The following is an 11,284-nucleotide window of genomic DNA, read 5'->3' as shown; positions in this document are numbered from 1 at the left end:
AGGTGGGGTGAGGGCTTGGACAGTCAGTCTAGAAGTACCTAGGTGAGTAGGCATCTGCTAGCAGGGATTTGTTCAGTCTGGCAAATGTAAAGCATGAACCAATGGCTAGAAGGTGAACAAAATCAGACAAGAAGTCAGATTTTTTTTTTTTAATGTGCCATAGTGCAAGAAGAAATTTATTGTGGGAGGTCTTATGTCACTGAAAATCAGATGAAGCCATCACAAAGATATCTGACCATGTAATTTCTCATTCTAATTAATGAATAATATTTCTGCTTCCATATCAATAAAGAAATGATAACATTATGGAACTTGGGACCTCCATTCTTCCTTTTTCAAGACAGAAACAGGATTTCTGTGCACAGCCCAAAGAAGAAATTAATATTTTAGTACACAGAGAACTAACCCTAGTAGTTCTCTCACACCCCATTCAAGCCTAATTCTCTCACACCCCATTCAAGCCAGCAGAGAAGTACCTGTGGTCTCACTTGATGTGTTCAGCTTCTTACAGGATTTCTTTTTCAATATACAAACCATATCCTATGTAAATTTCTATTTATAGCAGAAGCGTGCAAGTTTCTTCATGTTTCTCTACTCCTGTCAGCCGATTTACAGGCAAATCCCAAATCACATCAATTTTCTGTTTGTGTTCTGCAGGCGACCTGAAGCAGTGCTATTGCCAAGGGGAGAATGACATAAAGTGGCAGTAAGGAAGGAGCACTCCCAGCTGCGCTGTGCATTTGCCACAGTCGCCCCGGCCATCCTCACATGGTGCAAACTCTCCAGCCTTTTTCCGAGACCCCACCTCAGGCACTTCCCTGCGTCCTTCTGCTTGGTGTGCTGAGGACACGCTAAGGATGGCGAGAGGTTAAACGCTATATTTAGTGCAGTTTTTCCCTGCAAATAAATAGCGGTTTATTAGTCAGAGGTACTTTAAAGGTCACCCGCCTCCACACGCGTTGGTTGGCACGGTGGTCCCTGAGTGGGATTTGGGAGTGCCACTGTGCTGCATGACGCAGCGGCGCCGGCAGTCAGCGTGTAACTCTCCTTCCCAAAGCATCCCTCCGGAGACCAGGCAGAGCCACTGTCGCAGCTCCCGAACAGCAATGCTGGCCTCTGGTGGCCGCGCCGGCCCTTTGCAGCGGTGTCACCAGCCCGGTCACCAGCCCGGCACCGCCAGCCCCGGCTGGCAGCGCTGCCGAGGGAACGGGCACCAGACCCACACATCACCCCCTGAAATGCTCCCCTTATGGGGACATCGCCCTCCCAGTGGTACCGGTTCCCCCCGGTGGTACTAGGGGACTGACTGACTGACTGACTGACTGACTGACTGACTGACTGACAGCTTTGGCCCCAGCTCAGGAAGGTGTCCACGATCACGACACAACTCGCTGCTGTTGCAGCAGCTGCTATTGCTTTTTGCTCTGACTACAAATGCCTGTGACTAAGTCTAACATTTCAGGCCATCTGAGTAGCTCTGGGATGGCACTTTCACTAGGGAAAAGATTAAAAAAATCAACACATTCCTGATATTAGAAGGCTTCTTCTGGTCCATAGAACATGGGCATCTGCAGAGATTAAGAGCAGAGTAGATGAAAGCTCCTTACAATGGATATTTCTTAAGTCTGCACAAGTGAACCATAACAAAAAAATAAAGCTAAAAGGAAAATGAAGAAACTTAGCAAATGTCAGTGCTAGTTACATATCTCCTTTCAGCAATCTGGTGGATTGGTTTCCCCAGTGTTACCCATGACATGAGCTTTGTCAGTGAGGGATTAGAAACCCATTATGGACTGCCTGACAAAGCGGAGGGGCACAAGCAGCAGGTGACACGGCGATGCAGCAGGAATGCTCAGTTGACACAATGAGGCCACCACATTTTTACCAGGCAAGACCCTGCCACCTGTCTCTAAATTATCCCTGACCCCTGAGACCACACAGACTGAAATGGGGTGAACACATTCAAGGTTCAGAGCAGGGGTGTCTCGGTACCCCCTCCATGTGAGTATTCCTGTTATGGGAGGACCAAGGTCATCCTGAAGGTTGTTTGCCCTGATCTGTTTACAGCGGTCAGATGTCACAGCTACATAAGTCACGGAGATAGACAAAGATCAGAGCTCATGGAACAGTGACTGGGCACCTAAAGCAAAGAGAGGACGTGCATGTAGCTCTGGAAAAAAATAACTTTCACCCTCCCTTCCTCATCTCTGCCACATTCACAGCTCTGTGTCCCCCAGAGGCAGCAGTATGTTGAGCCCCAGGGAGAGCCTGGCATCTGTGGTGGCAGCGCAAGATGTTCTCTGTGCAGCCACTGAAGATGGACACAAGCTGGAAGCCTGAGGACAGACACAGCCCACCCAGCACAGGAGAGGTGCTGCTGGGGGTGCTGGCCCTGCTGTTGCACCCAGAAGAGCCTGCACTCCGAATACAAGATGGCTCTGCTCCTGGATGAATTCCTACTTGCATGCAAGAGATGTGAGTCACCAGATGAACTGATTTCCCCCCACCCACTTCTTTTTGGATGAGGAGGCTTCAAGAGAGGAATTTTGAAATATCCAGTCCCTTTTCCAAAAGCTTTCATTAAAACAGTCCATAAAGTTTCTCTGGAAAGTTTAGGAGGCCTTTAAAGAAAAAAAAATTAAAATTAAAATTCAGTTTTATTGAATGAATGAGCAGCACTGAAAATATTCAGAAAATTAAAATTAATTTGAAAATAATTAAAAATAAGAGAAGCTTAGTGTATGTTTCCAAGTTCTGGGTAATATTAAAATAGCATTAAAAAACTGCAAAGGAAATTTACTGTGAGCAGGTGTTTGAAATAATTGGGGGAGAAAAAGGGTTGACTATTAATTAATGAAGAATTATGAACGTCCCTTGTTGAATTTTTTTCCTGTAGTCAACATATTTTTAACCACATGAACTTAGGGAACGCATTTTTAAAGTGTTGAGCTGCTTTACAGACACATACAGGGAGCTGAGCCCCATTTATTTTATTTTTGCCAACAGCATGCATTTAGCAGGAGCTGTTGAGAGGACCAAGGTACAACAGCAAAGCAGCAAAGTTCGGTTTTAAGGCACAGATGTTAATATTTTCTGGACAAAAACTCCTACACCAGGGTCAAAGGCACTGTAAACTAAAACACAGCAACGAGTTTCAAGAAAGGCACATGAAGAGCAATGGTGTAAGGCCTTGTCATGCATAGGAGCTCATCCTGGGTTGTCACCCTGAAAGATTTTCAGACACCAACTGAACTCCCCCGGGTCCTTTGTGGACAGATGCTGGAGCATAGGTTTTGCCTGGGCTCACCAGCCAGCCTGGGCTCCTGTTGAAATGGCTGGTGGTCTTGGGGCTGCCTTGGGCAGCTGTAAAAGCTGCAAGTCCTGTGCTTGGCTGCTGTAAAATTGTTCTCTTGTTGATTCCTTCAGCCCCCAAGCTCTGCCAGCTGGATTGCAATGGCTTTGTTTCACATCAGCCAGGAGCACTGGGCTCTCTGGGGAATGAATGGAACCCTTTGGGTGATTTCACTTGCAGCTTCATCAGGAGGATGTACACTTAAATCTTACACCTGCAAACCTCAGGTTTATCAAATACAGTCTGGTGTTAAATGAGAACCTTCCAGTGTAAGAAGCCAAAGTTTTTTCTCAAGTATGGTGCATGTCTCAAGTGCTGCACCCAGAGCTGTGGGTAAACCAGCCAGAAAAATTCCAGAAAAATTTCTACTTACTGAATATAGGCCAGTGTCCATCAGAGGTTGCTTCCTGATTTTTTTACCCTGTAACCTTTTCCTCAATTTTTACTCTCGCTCTTTATTTTTTCACTAGCCAGCCCACTTGAAGTTTGATTTAACTCTGCAGGAAACAAGAATTCGGATTCCAGACTGTTTTGGTAGTCGATGAACTCCTAGATGGCGTAAGGTTAAAGTGCAGCTCCCAGACGGCAACACTGAATAGGCCAGTGGTGCAAGTGTGACAAATTAGGGAGAAAAGTACACCAGGTCTCTTGAGTGGGCAAACACCAGAAATTTCAGTAATTTCTAATTTCCTCCTTAGTAACCTGGTCTTAAGGACTTCCAGCAAGACTGCAGTCAAAAGCACCTCAAGTCCCATTTACCTGCAGAGAGAGCCGAGATTTTCTTACAAGGAGTGAGTACAAACTGTGAGCCTGAGTCAAACTTTGACATAGGTACATTTGTTTCAATGGAAATTACTTTTCTCTTCATGTACCTAGAGACAGCAGTAGGGAAAAAGGCCACACTTCTTTCTGTCACTAATATAAATGACAGACACATTAAATACAGCAAACAAAAACCCTGGAGTAAACAAAATCAGCATTTATTCCTCATTCGTCTTTTTACAAGATTACTTTATGATTTTCACAAAAGAACACATACCAGAGATACATGAGTTAATCAACAAAACCAGATATGCAAACCAAAGTGATAAAGGTACATGAAAATCCACATGCTTCATGATTTAGTTGCCACGTGCCTGTCCTCTAAATTCAAGGGAAGTTGTCATGGGGTACACAAACATTAGTTCTGCCACACCAAAATGAGATCACCAACTCTACAGACACGGCTAAACAACATATTTACAAAACACCATCTCTACCAGTCTTCATCTAAGTTTGAAACAGGTAGTGAGCTGTTCAGCTACCAAGCCTTCATGGAAGGTGAAACAGTCTAGCATTCCTAAACAGATTAATGCATAGTTTAGTTTTATACACAGGAGACACAAGAACAAGTACGTATCGGTGATAAATGTAGCACGTGAAGATGCATCATCCTCCTGGAAGGAGTTTGGAGCATCGGTGCTCATTCATCACTACTCTGGGTGCAAAACTGCATCCGTTGCCACATATCAAAAGTCCAAAAGCTAAGAATTGCCCTGCTCACTGGATCCAGAGGAATGGAATCCAATTATTCCAGGTTTCCATCAGTGGAGAAGAGCTGACAAACACCTTTGTTTCTCACAGCTCCTGGTGGGTGCCATTTTGCTGAAACAGGCTGTCAGTGATTTATAGTGTCAGCATTAAACTGAAAATGCTAAAATAACTTGACTTTTACTGCAGCAATTTAACCACTGCAGAAAAACTGTTTCTTGATTGAGATTCCTTCACTGTTAAAAAGATTACGGTTCCTTTCATTTTTACTGATCAGGACTGGCGCAAATTAGATATTTTTGGCAGGAAGGCAGGGTGGTTAAACTGGGCTCTTCTACTACTCACATCACAAAAAGTGGATCTAGCATTTCTCTTATTTCTGTGAGTTACCCTGTTATTCCTGGTTGGAATCAAGAATTTAGGTTGACTTTTACTTTATTCAGCTTCTGCCATTAGAGGTAATATAAAAACAAAATCAAAAAGCAACTGCTCTTGTAATCTCCAGAGTGGATTGTCCAGGTTGCCAACTGCTTATGCTGTGAGGGTACCCAGAAGAGTGACTGGCTGCAGGTGTTCACAAACATGGACATGATAGCATGGAGATCTTTCTGCAGAAGAGGTTTTTACCCATTTCATAATCTTCAGGATGTACAACATATAAAAGCCATTGAAAAACCACTGATGTCCCATCTTGTGCCAAGTATATTTGCTTCTAATCTTGAAGTAGTTTTAGACTACGCCAGTATATCTGGCATCTAGTATACCTGCTGCATCTATAGGAGTGAGAATGACAGTGTCCTGATTCTTTTGAGTGCCAGATGATACTTGTCATATTCCCAGGATTTTATTTTTTAAATTTTTAAATGTCAGGAAGAATGCACAAGACAAGCACAGCATCTGGGCACTTCATCCCTCCGACCACAACTGATGTTTCTATACCACTCTTGAGGCACCTGCAGTCATCCCTGTCTGTCTTTTAGTACACAGCTAGATGGAATAAAAGCAGCTAGAACAGTGTCTTTCACACCCAAACCTGCTCACAAGCACAGCAATTCACAGTTTCCAAATGCAATTACATAAGCCAATAAGTAGCAAAAATTATAAGCAAACTCACACAGATGTAGGTGACTTAGTACAACCTAGTAGCCTTAGTATTATTATGACCTAGTAGAAAATAAATGATGATGTGTCAAAACAATGATTTAATACAGCAGGACTTAACTATTAGTCATTACAGAACATACTTAAATCATAAAATCATAGAATCACAGAAGAGTTTGAGTTGGATGGGACCTTTAAAGGTCATCTAGTCCAACCTTCCTGCAATGAGAAATGAGGTCTCCCACTTGATCAGGTTGCTTACGGGCCTATCCAACTCACCCTAGAATGTTTCCAGTGGTAGGGCAAACTAAAACAGAATGCAAATCAAACTTGCATATGTGGGCATACACAAAACAGCATACTGCTCGACGTGCAATGAGACACAGCTAGGAAGCCACTAAAAAGAATCTGTCTCAAACTATTATTTACTAAAATTACAACAGCCAGAAAAGATCCCAGAATCACAGAATTACATAATTTTTAGGGTTGAAAGGGACCTCTGGAGATCATCTAGTCCAACCCCCTTGCCAAGGCAGGGTCACCTAAAGCAGATGACACAGGAACACATCAAGAGTGGTTTGGAACATCCCCAGAGAGGGAGACTCCATGATCTCCCTGGGCAGCCTGTTCCAGTGCTCTGCCACCCTCAATGTAAAGAAGCTCTTTCTCATGTTGAGGTGGATACAAGACACAAATGAACATCTCTGGAGACATTTTTCTCAGGCACATTGCTATACACAGCAGTGATGATTACACAGCAGTATAATTTTTTACCCTTGGTGACTGTAAGGCCCTAGGTAAGGTACGTCCCTTTTGACTCAGTGCTGCAGATCCAGCACCTCTGGAGAAAAAAAGCAGAAGAAAAAAGAAGAAAAAAAGGAATCTGTCCTTCTCCACTGCACACCTGCAAGCCCACTTAGAATTAATCCTGGGTAGCAAATGGCACCTTCAGTCACTGCAGAAACTTTCTCAGTCCAACCTCCTCTGACTGGCCCTCCCTCAAATTCAGCCCCTACTACAGGAGCTGTTCCAAGAATGAAACAGTGAGACAATTCACAGACAAGACTCTAGAGAGGGACCCTCATTATCCATGTTGTGAAGAATGGAAGTTAAATGCCCTAATTGTGTTAGCACACTGCCCAGTAGCACAAGCCAGAGGCTGCTGAGGTGTCCCCTGCACAACTCATGCCTAAATTTTCAAGGTGGGGAAAATATGTCCAGCTCTTCTGTCCTCCCATGCGTTCCTATTTCTGACAGAGCACTGTACAGATGAACTGGGGGGATGTGCTCAACAGAGGCCACATTTTCCTACAGTTCCTGGAGGATTTGTGGTTGATTCAATGCAGCATATTCTAACACTGGGCTGATCTTCATGGCACTAAGCTCTTAATTACTACTCAGATGTATATATCAAAAAATAATAAATCCTCTTAATTCAACTGAGCAACAAAGCAGAAAAGACTGTAGTCACACTATTATTTTAGTATTGTTAATAAGGTTCAAAATTACATGCAATTTATCCATGTAAAATCTACCAAAGGAAAAACAAAACCCTGATCCAATTCTACAACAATGGCACTAAAGTGCATAATGAGATCTTGTAATTTCAAAATAGTTTTGGAATTTTAGTCTGATCATTGAGTTGTTTACTGTACAAGAAGCTACAACATCTTGCAGACAGTCAGAACAGGAGTGGGAACTCCAGCCCTAACTGAAAGGCAACTTTTATATTCATTTTGACCAGACAAATGTAAATGGTGACTAAAAATAAGCAGCCCAGCTTCTACCTAGAAGTCATATGCTCATTTTCTTGCTTTGATACAGGTCAGTCTTTTCCCAAAGAAACTTCCATTTCTGCTTGGCAACATTTACTTTAATAAAGGCTGCAGATGAGGATTTGAAGGTGGCAGTGCTCTATATTGTATAAAAGCTACATGGCATGTCAGTGTGTGATAGCATTATTTGCAATCTCTGTTGCAACACATCAGTATTACTAAGATGTCACAGTTGTAAGAAGCCCAGTTCATTTACAGGAGCAGTCTTAAGGGATGTACTACAATGATTCTAAAACACTGGATCAAACTGGCTGTAGAGTGTGTGATGGCCATGATGTCCCAGTAATGGGCCCCTTTTCATTTCAAAATTAATGCTACCCAGAAAGGACAAAGGTGTGAGAAGCCACTCATTGCATGGTGATGAATAATACTGTTTTGTCTTTATGTTGATCCCTTTTTTAAAAAGACAGAACTTAAATATATAAACATATGAAATGAGAAATAGAGATAGCAATGTTAATATGTGGTTTGATCAGAACTGCATTAAGCAAAGACAATGTAAAGACACCACAACAGCATGATTAAATAAAATACTCAGTACAATTTGCATTTATGTAGTTCTGAAACCAAGCAGTAAGAAAGCCATATACAGCAGGAAGTCTCATTATTTTAACTTCAGAGCTTTGGCAACTTAGATTCACTTAATGATGAGCCATAAACAAAAAATTTCAGGTGAAGAATTCAACTGTTCTGACTCCTATTTTTTTTACTTAGTTAAGAATCAGAAAGGCTTGGGAGCAAGATAAGAAAACTTTAGAAATACAGAGGATTTTTACTTGAGCCTGTACTGAGAGGTTACAATGAGCAAAGCACTGACTCCCCTCTTTGCCAGTGGTCCTAATCAGTTAAATTAGCATTAAACAGATTAGCTGATATAAAATCACCCTCTGTTAAAATAACTCTGAATTATATTTGCATTTTGGTGAACAGGGTCTGCATGGGTACAAGTGAATAGTGCCTTGTTCTCTTTCTTGTTTAATTAATCCAAGTGTATTTACAGCAAGCAGTAATTCATCAGGCTGAAAAATCCTGAAATGTACCATACCACAGTTGCAGCAAATTCACCTGTACACAAGGAAAGCCTCATTTCTCCCTTCCAATGGTGTTACATTAACATGGCTTTAACTCTGGTTGAGCTAATCCTTAACTCATTTTAGTGTGACAGGAAAAACAAACTTCAAATCGTCTACTAAAGGCAGCTTTAAATTTGCTGCGATTTGGTTTTTGGGTTTGTTGTTGTTGTTGTTGTTGTTGTTGTTGTTTTTAATTATTATTTGACTCCAGTGTCAAATGAACTTTGGAAACAGATATAACATAGTGACAGATTGCCTTCTGGGAACACATGAGAAACAGTTAATTTTACATGATAATTTAAACTTTAAGGAGCCTTTGATAAGTAAATGAGGACATAAGACTAGATAGAGAAAAGTTCATTATGAAACCAAGCTAATGTAGCACTTGCAGGCATGGAGAACACGCTGCTTCAGAAGAAACACGTTCCTGCAACCTGGAGAAATACTTTCCTTCTTTTAACAGCTGAATAGAGAAGAAGCAGCTCCACAATGCTGGGACTTGTCCTGCAACTAAAGTGCTGTTGGTCCATTTAGTAGAAGTCTCAGTAATGGCAGGGGGTTAAAGCACCGAGACTGCTGATATTTTCAAATCTCTTAGCAGCAGTAACCACACAGCAGCTTTTCTGAAAAATAAACAAAACAAGAATCCAGTTAATTCAGCAGTATATTTTTTTCTTTTGGTTAAATGTTCTGGGATAACCACATGGTGGTTTCTTTGTGCAAAAATAAAAGAAAGCAGCACTGAAGTTTCTTGCTTACAAAGGATTCTCACAGCCACCTTTTCTGTGAAATGTTTTATACAATATTAAAAAGACAAGGCTTCTTTGTTAAGTAGAGAATTGATCCTGGAGGTATCTCTTTAAATGCAGTTACTCTGCTTTTTTTACTTCTCTTGTCATACAGATCATGGCCTGCAAAGACATGCTGCAAACCTCTCCATTTATTTGTGTTACCACTGCAAGCATTTATAATGCCAGGTTTAAATCCACTGGCACTTGAGTGCATTATTTTGGGTTAAATGTGGTAACCATACTACTTGCCTGATAAAAATAGCTAAAGGGATTCTTTAAAAATAAAGCACAGCTATGACTTTAGATCCACTCATTAAGTAAACTCAAATAAACTCCAAAAAGAAAAACACACACAGAGGAAATAACACTGCAAAAGCCAAAACCAGATTTTCCTGCAAGTTAGATCATGGGTAGGTTACTATGTTACAAAGCTATTAAAAGTTTATTTAAAAATAATTTTGACTGCTGTTGGACAGTCAATTTATCTTAACGTTGACTTTGGTTGTAACATAAAATTGTGTAATACAGTGCTTCCTGCACTGCAGAGGGAGAATTTTCACCATTTTGTTGTTGTGTTTGCTGCCACAAATTAGTGGCTTGAAATGGGAAACTTAGATACAAACACTAATCTTGCAACAGGGCTGGAAAACCTGTTCAGATATCTACTGTGTAGAAGCACACAGGTGAGTAGACCAAAGCTTCAAGGAATCTGTCTCAGCACCAGTGATGTGGGGGTGAATGCAGAGGGTCACAAAGAGGTATAAATTCCCACTGGATTTCTACTCCAGAAGCCAATGGTCAGATATTACCATATCAGGAAGTTGCATGGCTTCAGAGAGCAAGTGGGGTGTCATAATGGTACCTTAGTCCTTACCGGCTTCCACTGTATACACTGAAAGGCATCTTCATTTCTCTGAAATAGCTCATGTAAAGATCATTAGCTTCTGTGTTATCCCACTACACTGTATAAAATCTGCTCTAATCTTACTTAGAACAAAAATTTCAACCTCTCACAATACTCTGTTTTCCACATGTTCCTGGAAAAAACTTGTTGCAAAAAAAACCCAGTATATCACTTGTCCTACCAAGCAGATGATGTATGATGGCACCATTAAAAACTTGCCTTTTGGCAAGTGGTGAAAGGTGGACTACTTTTATTTTGGCATCCTGTTGTTACTCTTGACGCACTACGAAAAGGAAGTGGTTTTACAGTGTATGTGTGTGTTCTCAGCCTAATTCACATCTTGACCCTCCACTGAGTTTTGCCCAGAGATGGCCTCCAGAACCTTTGAGCAGTTCCCCTGGCCCTGAGCAGAGCCACCAATTTTTGTGATGATTGGTGAAAGTGACAAGGGGAATTGGAGTATTGGTTTATGGAGACACTGCACTGCCTGAGGCAGCGCGATTTCAAAGTGACCCAGTGAGTGTGCATTGGTCAAAGACCAAGGACAGAAAAAGAGAGCAGACTTAAGTCTGCCTGATGCCCAGGGGAGGCAACCAAGCCAGCCGAGAACCACTAATGAACTGTTTGTTAATGAAAGGGCAAAGACAAGGAGCCAGGGAGAAAGGACAGAGAGATGCTCTGTCAGACTCCTTTGGGCT

General features: G+C 41.8%; 1 protein-coding gene across 3 annotated transcripts in view; it reads right to left on the bottom strand.

Moving 5' to 3' along the window:
- Positions 1 to 4,311: 4,311 nt before the first annotated feature.
- Positions 4,312 to 11,284, bottom strand: part of MYLK4 (myosin light chain kinase family member 4) — a 61,581-nt gene continuing 54,608 nt past the window's right edge. For all 3 annotated transcript variants that reach the window (XM_039698460.1, XM_039698458.1, XM_039698459.1), the window contains exon 14: positions 4,312 to 9,514. The gene's annotated coding sequence lies outside the window, so the exon portion shown is untranslated. The remainder of the gene's footprint in view (positions 9,515 to 11,284) is intronic.

The sequence above is a fragment of the Passer montanus genome, unplaced genomic scaffold (genome assembly GCF_014805655.1).
Source record: "Passer montanus isolate IOZ18808 unplaced genomic scaffold, ASM1480565v1 scaffold126, whole genome shotgun sequence".
NCBI lineage: Eukaryota > Metazoa > Chordata > Aves > Passeriformes > Passeridae > Passer > Passer montanus.
This window is presented reverse-complemented; position numbering and strand designations above follow the sequence as displayed.